This window comes from Seriola lalandi, unplaced genomic scaffold (genome assembly GCF_002814215.2).
Source record: "Seriola lalandi dorsalis isolate HSWRI2012SDOR001 ecotype SW California unplaced genomic scaffold, Sedor1 jcf7180002054369, whole genome shotgun sequence".
Lineage (NCBI taxonomy): Eukaryota > Metazoa > Chordata > Actinopteri > Carangiformes > Carangidae > Seriola > Seriola lalandi.
In genome coordinates, this window is record NW_019524922.1 from 300,445 (window position 1) to 309,800 (window position 9,356).

The window sequence follows — 9,356 nt, forward strand, 5'->3', positions numbered from 1 at the left end:
GTCTTCAGATATACAAGGTGAAAACTCACAAGCTGAATTTGGTGTAAAAGTGTTTTATAAATTATGTAAACCCACGTGTCAGCTGGTGACCTTTGACCCTGAACCCAACCTGGAGGACGTTATTGTCGCTGAGCGTTTCCCTCCAGTTGTCGACATACAGTGATCCACAGACTGTAAACAAAGATGGCCGCCGCCTCTGTGACCTCACCCACAGTGTGAAGCTCAGAGAGTCAGTCGACAGAGGTTAGTGTCCGGCTGTTAAAGCTAACGTTAGCTATGTAGCAGTAGCAACACTTACAAGTAGCTCCTTTTAAACCCTCAAGATCTTGTGAAATAGTTACTTGTTGTCAAGGGTGCTAGGCAACAGGCCCTAATGGTGACGGCGGGAACAGCTGGTGAAACGAGAGAAAATCCTCTGTAGACCAGACCGCCTCATTCGGCCTTCACAGTATACAGAGGCTACAACTAATTAGCATTAGCATGCTAGTGTCTAGTGGTCATGTTAGCTGCAGTAGTACCACATACACACGTCTGGATGGATACTGGAGCCAGCTGTTAGTGGTGTGTTGAACTGGGTCCAGGTCAAACAGCTGGTTTGCTGTTTGTGAGCTGATGATCAATCAGTCTGATTATTAATGAGCACTAATGAGCGTGTCCTGCAGTTTGTAGGTTATAACTCCGCTCTGACACCTTCTCTGTCAAACAGGGGAATTCAGCCACCAGCTCATTTCCTTTTCTAACTCTTTGAAAGTGCGTCCTCATTAGCATGTGAGCGCTCGGCCACGCGACTCGTTTGAAATGCAAAAACACATCCAGCTTCTATATTTCATCAAGGAGCGTTTCATGTTTAATAAATTACAGATGCTGTCCTCCAAGACTTTGTTATTCATTAACCAAAAAGCACACAATTGGGATCCATTTAAAATCTTAATCACAACCTGCAGGATTATTTGCTTTCTGCTAATGTTTGCCTTGATGGGGGGGGGGGGGGGGGGGGGTAGCAGCCTGCAGTGTGTTTGTAATAGGATTAGATGTTCAGCAGTGTGGCTGGGATTCAGTCACTGAAACCGTTTCACAACAAACAGTCAAATATTCACAGCTCAGGTAAAACACGTGGACAAAAGTAAGTGGACAGCAGTCGACCAGTCTTAAAGGTCACCATTGATACTAAACACAAAACAACACGACCAATCATTTCAACAGAACAGAAGATTTATTTACTCCAAGAGGACAGACGTTAATATGAGAAATATTAATGATATATGAAAAAGTATTGAACCAGGTTCTGATTGTGGACGTTTACACTCTGACTTGTCTTAGTTTAGTTTTTTCATTTTTAAAAAAGATATTAAATCAGATTTTATTTTATTCAAAGTATATTTTTGGGGCTTTTTGTGTCTTTATTGACAGTAGAGAGAGAGGAGACGGGGAGGCAGAGAGAGGGGGAATGACATGCAGTGAAGGGCTTGTCTGATGCAGGACTCGAACCTCGGACTGTGTGACGCCTGCTCAGACCGCTGCGCCACTCGACTGTGTTTCAGCTGTGAAACTTTTAATCACATCACACTGATCTGAGAGTGTGTGTGTGTGTGTGTGTGTGTGTGTGTGTGTGTGTGTGTGTGTGTGTGTGTGTGTGTGTGTGTGTAGATAGAGGCTCAGCTCAGGGAGGTTTAATGGCCTGTTGTCATCACTGTTGTCAGTAATGCTGCAGCTCGACATGACTAATGTTCCCCGGGTCCTCCGGGGTCTAGACCTGGTCCCAGAGCGGTCTGACCCAGCCTCAGTGATGCTGCTGTTTACAGAGGTGCTGTCTGAGCTCTTTTCTCTAATATCATATACACACTGAATTTATGTTTCACATAAATATTCACATCAAACTCGTCTCTCTATCATTTTCACTCTTTATTCATAATTTAAGCATCAAAACAAACTGATGAAGCAGGAGACAGACCTGAACGCACCTCAGTGACATCACTGGAACACAGTTCATCAACAGTTCCCTGTGTGGAGCTCCGTCTATGGCTGTGGTTTGTTCTCTACATCGTTTCCATGGTTTCCAACATATATTGATCAGCCGACACTTTAACTGCTTTCATTGACGCAGCTTTCACCTTTACACTTTCAACTCTGACACTTCAACTGTCGAAGCTCAAACTTTGTGACACATTTCAATAACTTTCAGCATTTAAACAGCAACTGATCCTTCACTTCCTCCTCTCACACACTTCTGTTGCTTTCAACACTGCAACACACTTTTTATTGTTCGTAATTAAACACCTGATCTGCTTTCATGCGTTATGTCAACTGCTTTCATCTCTTCCTCTCCAAATGACACAATAACACTCTAACACTCCATCACTACTTCAACTGACAGTTAAAGTTCTTTAAGTTTTACATTTTAGCATGTACATGTTATTTTATCTCATACACTTTAGGTGACAGTTTAACTACTTACAAAACTTTTGCTTCGGCTGCTTTCAGTGATTATAATGTACCAGACACTTCTTTGACACGTTACACGTCGACTGCTTTCACCTGATACTGTACAACTGACGGTTCAGCCACTTCAACTTCTCGCACCAAGTTCCACTGAAATTTCTCGTTTTATTTTTTGCAGTTCGACTGACATTTCAGCTCCTTTCGTGCTACACTTCACCTGACAGTTTAACTTCTTTAATTTTTACATTTCAACTTTTTCTCAATTTAGTTTTTTATCTTCAACTGTTTACATCTCTTACACTTTCAGTGACGGTTTAACTACTTTTAAAGCTAAATCTTGAAATGCTTGAGTACAACATAATACTTCAACTGCTTTCATCTTAATATCTAAGCTGACACTTCAACTGCCTTCATCTGACACTGTCCAGCTGACAGTTGTTCTGACCTGTTCACCAGTTACTGACCCAGTCCACCGCTTCAGCCTCACTCCTGATTTCAGCTGCTTTCAGCTGACACTTCAGCTGCTTTCAGTGCTCACACACTGACAGTATGAATCGTTAAATGCACCAAACAAGCTGATTTCCAGTTGATGTGTTCAGACTGATGGATGTTTAAACAGTGTGGAGCGGCAGTGATTCAGCAGAGTCGGAGTCGTTAACATTTCTGCCTGTTTTAAATTAATGACGGCGTCCTCACCATCTGTCCACAGAGAGCGGCTGAGGGGCATCAACAATATGTCCGCCACCAACGGCAAAACTAATGAATGAATCATGTCCTTTGTGCCAGAGACACGGAGCAGATTAAATATTTCAGCACCGATCCAACCCGTCAGATCCAGAATCTGAGACAGGCTCAGAGTCCTCAGTGTCCCACGTCCCTGAGAGACGAGGTCAGCGTTGACATCTTCACAACACTGTAGGTGTCTCACCCTCTTCACTTTCCCGCCCTTTTCTCTTCCCCAGAAGAAGCTTATGGTTATAGTTGTCTCTCACGCTGACAGGATCATACAGACTGTTTATTTTGGACTGGATTTATTCTTCTGAGGACCCCCCCCCCCACAGGTGAAGTCCTTGTGATATTATGAAATGATAATATCCTGTAACATTAATGGGGGTGGGGTGTGGGACGGAATCGAACCGTGGACATTGTGGTTATTAACATGTCATGTGCTTTAACTATTTGGACACCAGAATGATCCAGACCTGCAACATTCACAGCTGAAGTTAAGACAGGGACCTGGATGATCTTTCACTTCCTGTCCTCAGATTTGAACAAAGTTTATTACACTACAAACAAGTTGAGTCTCAGTTCAGTCTCGTCCTTCAGAGGCTTCAACTGAAGACACACTACACTGTCCCATTTCAAAGGCTCCTTCAGGTGCGTCTTCTTCCCCTGAACCATGTTGGCTCCACCTGTTGGAGTCTTCATGTTCCATGTTTCATTGCGCTCCAGTAATGAAGATAATATGTCAGTAAACAACACTGACAGAGCGCCTGAGGATCACACTGTTTAATGTCAGTATTGTGTTTCAGCTCAGTTCAACAGCTAACGGTACAACTGTTAAAACCAAGAGACTCAAAACAAGAAGTTTTAGGGGTAAATAAAGTTACGTGTTGTCAAAGTTGCTAGGCAGCAGGACCAAATGGGCACATCTGGTGACACAAAGGGTAAATCCTCCGTAGACCAGACCGTCTCATTTCAGTTCAGGCTTCAGTGTACGAAAGGTGTGGCTGTTTGTGAATTAAACTAATGACTTTTTATTTTAAAAGCATAAAAATGAAAATACTGAGAATGTGATGAAGCTCTTCTACTGAAATATGACATGAGGAATCAGCTGATCCACTCTGCACATGCTCAGTTTGGTCAAGTATCACCTGTGACAGACGCAGAGTGTGTTGAGGTAAGAAGGTATTTTTGCTCTGAAGCTGAACTGTTCAGACTTAAACCATGTTCACCGCGTCTGTTTAGATCTCTTCATGTTGTCAGTGCTAATGTTTTAGCTGTTAGCTGCTAAGCTAGTTAGAATCAGAATCTGGTTTATTGTCCAGTAGGTTTTTAACATAGAAGGAATTAACTTTGGTGGTTCGTATCAATAGACATAAGAAGAAGAAAAGAAATATAAACAAAGATGAAACTAGTTTGTCTGACATTTTGAACAAACTGGTGTAAAATTTGTAAACCACACTGTTCTGTCTCCTCTGCTTTTATTATTATTAACGTTAATTATTAATCTAATCATCACCAACATTTGATCAGGCCTGTGTTTAAATCAGAGAGGACGGTGGTCAAACAGTCAGACTCGATTTGTCTTTTAACACCTGCAACAGAAGGAATTCAGACCCAGGTCCAGTCTGAGTGTAACCAGTGTAACCAGTGTAACCAGGTCTCTGCAGGTCTCTGCAGGTCTCTGCAGGTCTACCCAGGGCAGCAGGTTGTCAGAGTGGCGTTCAGGCCTCTGTGTAGTTGCTGACTGAGCGTGCCCCTCCAGCACGAAGGCAGCAGATGTCTGCGTGTACAGCGAGCTGGCAGCCGGCGCAGGTGGCAGATGCTCCGGTCCGGTGCCAAACGCCGGCAGTTGGGCACAGATGGAGCGTCACGTTCGGGGAGGGAGCGACGGGCCCCTGACCTTCTGCTGCTGGAGGTGAGGCTCTGAGGAATGTGGGGAGGTGAACTGGGGAGTCCTCCACCTCCCTGACGTGGTCTCAGAGAGGTGGAGGACTCCCTGGACACAGAGGAGGACAAGTGTTTGTGATTCTGATCGAATTCTAGAGAAGAAGTCCGTCCTTCAGCTGTCCTCTGGAGATCATGTCCTGTCCATGTCATGTTTCAGATAAATCTTTCAAATGTGGATACAAGAGCTAAACTTGACAGAAATCCTCCTTGGGTTTTACTATTTTGATAAAATGTTAGCCACTCGAAAATCCAAGATGGCCACCATTTCTGACAAGGAAATGATTCTTTTTGCAATAAATTCATCCACTATTTTCTCATATTAATGATCCACACGTCAAATCAAAGAAGAAGAAGTTAGAAATGACACGAGATCTGAGGAAAAGTGGTGACTTTGACATTCTCATCATCTAAATCACAGGATTACAAAATAATTGAAATCTGTCTGTGGGTAAAATTCTGTGGTACAATATGTGTTTCCTGTTTAATGGGATTTTTCAAATGAACGGGACAAACAGAGCAGTTTAGGTGCTTGTATCCACATCTGAAAGATTAGTGCAGTTTTCTGCTGAACTATCAGCTCAGACTTGATCAGCTGATCTCAACACTTCAACCCATATCAGTTTTTATTAAGTGTCTGAAACAGTTTTTTCTGCTGACTCCGCCCACAGCAGCTCATCGCTCTGCTCCTGCTGCTCCTGCTCCTCCTGCTGCTCCTGCTGCTCCTGCTCCTGCTGCTGCTGCGCCTCCTGCTGCTCCTGCTGCTCCTGCGCCTCCTGCTCCTGCTCCTCCTGCTCCTCCTGCTCCTCCCGCTCCACTAAACTGAACCTACCGCAGGTAAAACAGTGATCAGAAGCTCACACAACATGAATTGTCCCTTTAAGAGTAAAGACAGGTGTCCTTCACCTGTCTCCTCAGAAGTATGTGTGGAGACTGTGAGCTGCTCCTGTTCATAGTTATAACTGAAGTGATTTCTGAGTGAGGCAGGTGGACGTGACTGTCGTCTCTGGTGACGACGTGTTGTATAAACTGGTTCATTTGCCTGAAGTGTCTCTGTGTGTCACCATGACGACAGTTGATCCTCAGTGCTCCTGAACAGCCGTGATCTGCGGCCGACCGACATCTGTTCACATTTCAGATTAAAAAACACTTACTGGAAAATTTGGGCGCCTGCGAGGACAAATTAAAGATTTTCCTGTGTGGGATTATCAGACTGATCTGAGCCGCCGCCACGGCAACTGTTCACCTCATCATTATCAGCAGCTCCCACAGTCACACCATCCACAGGGTCAAAGGTCAAACTCAGGACTGAAGAGTCTCCTACAGGACAGTGAACACACCGTCCTCACACACAGTAAGGACACTTCACGTTCCTGCAGGACATGAAGACGTCACAACAGCTGAGGACGCACAATCATAAAAACAACAACAACAAACATATGATATAATATGACTGGACGACACAAGATTAACAACTGAATGGAAACATAATGATAATAATGATAAAGTTTATTTGTGAATAGAATGAATGTATCAATATCATGTTGCACTTTAATGGGTCTTTATTTTATTATTATTTATGTCTTATTTATTTAAAACCTTCTTGTCAGTGGATCTGCAGCAACATCATTAATAATATTTAATATTTAATAACATGATTTTTTTCTTGTGTGAGTTTCTTGTTGCATCGCTCGTCCAGTTACCTGAGCTTCAAACGCTGCCACTCAGCCAGAGAGCCGGAAATAAATGGGTCAAGTTCAGACTTAGTTCAGCACAGTACCCCAGGTGGTCCAGACCCCCCACCCCCAATCGTTATGAATGCTGACGAGCGGTGATTCTGGATGACGTGTTTCTGCCGCTTGAACTACACCTCGTCATCATTTAGAAACCTGGTCTCTGCTCTGGTCGTTCTGGTACAGGACCAGACCGGACTCCGCAGAGCCTCTGACCTTAGACACCGACACACTGGCTGAGTGGCTTCCGGTCCACACTGGACTTCCTGTGCTGTCAGACATGTTGTGGCGTGACAGGAGGACGAGGACTCAGTCAGGATGATAATGAGGCGGCAGAGTGACAGATTCTCCCGGCAGCCTTCCTCTGAGGCCTCAGCACCATCAGGGATCTTTGGACTAATTGAGGAACCTGGCACAGTAAACCAAACAGACAAACACGCCGTTCGTGTCGCAGCCGGGGGGGATGTTCGGGGGGGGGGGGCTCATAAATCTGAGATGAGTCCGTTGGCCTCCTGTGCTGGCTGGTGAATATGGAGGAGAGCTGATGGATGGATGGAAGGATGATGGAACGGGACTCTGGGGACAGAGGTTTAGCCATATGGCCCTTTAGCCTGGCCTGGACAGCAGAGTGGATGGGGGCCAGTCGCTGAGGTCACTTCCTGCGACCTCATGCGGGACCCACAGACTGCTGATCTCAGGTCAGCAGAGAGTCCGACCTCTGTGACCCTGCATCAATCTGCTGACAGCTGACAGCAGACCTGAGTCAGGCTTACAGTTTGTCACAAAGACAAACATGTTTTCATACAGTCAGAGTCAAACACAGAAAAATACATAAAGCAATGTCACTAAGATCAAATCATTAAATCATATGACACAGTATGAGACAGTTCTGCAATAACTGATTACTAAGGTTTAAAGTCAGATCCAGGACTTTGTTTTCTCTCTGTAGACTTCGTCCTGACACACTTCACTAAACAAACTGTTTACATGCTGCGAGAGAGAAATCACTATTTATATATTCAAACATCACACTGGAACACGAGGAGTGAATTCACAACACAGAAATACTGATTCTCTATTTCCATGCGTTTGGTGAGTTTATTTTGAAAGCTCTGGGGTTGTGTTTTATTTTGAAAATGCTGGGGTTTTGTTTTATTTTGAAGAATATGGGGTTTAGTTTTATTTTGAAAACTCTGGGGTTGTGTTGCAGTCGGAACAGAAACTGCGACCTCTGTCAATGATGAGGTCACACCCACAGTCTCTCCTGATTGGCTGTCATCAGCCTGGACTACCAGTGGTGAATACAACATGATGATGAATGACAGTGTCACTGACCTTGTTGTCTTTGTTGTTCACTTACATTCTCTGTTTTAATGCTACAACTGTCTCTGCTGTTCCTCCTGCAGAGGCTTCACTGCAGAGGAGTCAGTCTACTTCCTGTTTACTTCCTCGCACATGCGCAGTGTAAGTGAACGGTCACATGATGTGTGTTGTCAGGAGACGTGTAATGACTCAGATGGTGAAGTGGCGGCCATCGATACATTCAGACCACGACAACAAGTCTTCTATTAAAACATTTTAAAATCAGCTGGAGACAGTTTGAATAAACAATAATCCGCAAGCTAGCTACAGCTGATGAAATCAATCAATCAACAGCTGTTAGCTAAATGAGACGCTGCTTTTGTTTCAGTCTGAAATCAGCGAATCATTAGCTGTGTCCCAGTTCAGAGACCACATCCCCCAGAGGACCTGGTCCACGGAGCTGTGGTCCTTTGTAGACCACCAAGGCCGAACTGAAATGAGATGGTCTAGTCTATGGAGGATTATCTTTTTACATCACCAGCTGTTCCCGCTCTTACTGTTGGATCATGAGGTATGGCTCATGTTGCCTAGCAACCTTGACAACAGGTAACTTTTTTTCAATACTTTTTGTATTAAGTCTTGTGGTTTTAACTATTGTACCATTAGCTGTTGAACTGAAACACAATACTGACATTTAACAGTGTGATCCTCAGACTCTGTGTTTTCATTACAAGTGCAATGAATCTTGGGATATGTTGGACCAGGAAGTGATGGACACATCTGAAGGAGCCTTTGAAACAGGACAGTCTCTCTGAATGAGAAACAGTTCCTGTGAACTCCTGTGAAAGATCAACAGGGTAGCAACAGTTACTAAGGGGGGCGGGGCTTCTCAGAGCTTAGATTTCAAAAGAAATTGCAGCTGCTTCTGTTGTTTTCACTTCGTTTGTTTTCACTGTTACAGCTGATGTGTCAGACACATTTACAGGAGGCGGAGCTTAACAACAGGTGTGAAGAAGGAGCAGAGAGGAGGAGCAGAGAAGAGGACGAGCAGAGTGGAGAAGAAGAATCGAGGAGGAGCAGAGTGTCTCTGCAGTAATGAAGTGTTGGACAGAGTCTGACACTCGGGGCTCAGAGAGGCTTTGATTAAGTCCTCGGAGCTTCATTAAAAACCATGAAAGCTCATTTTAGAGACAGACCCCCACCCCCACCCCC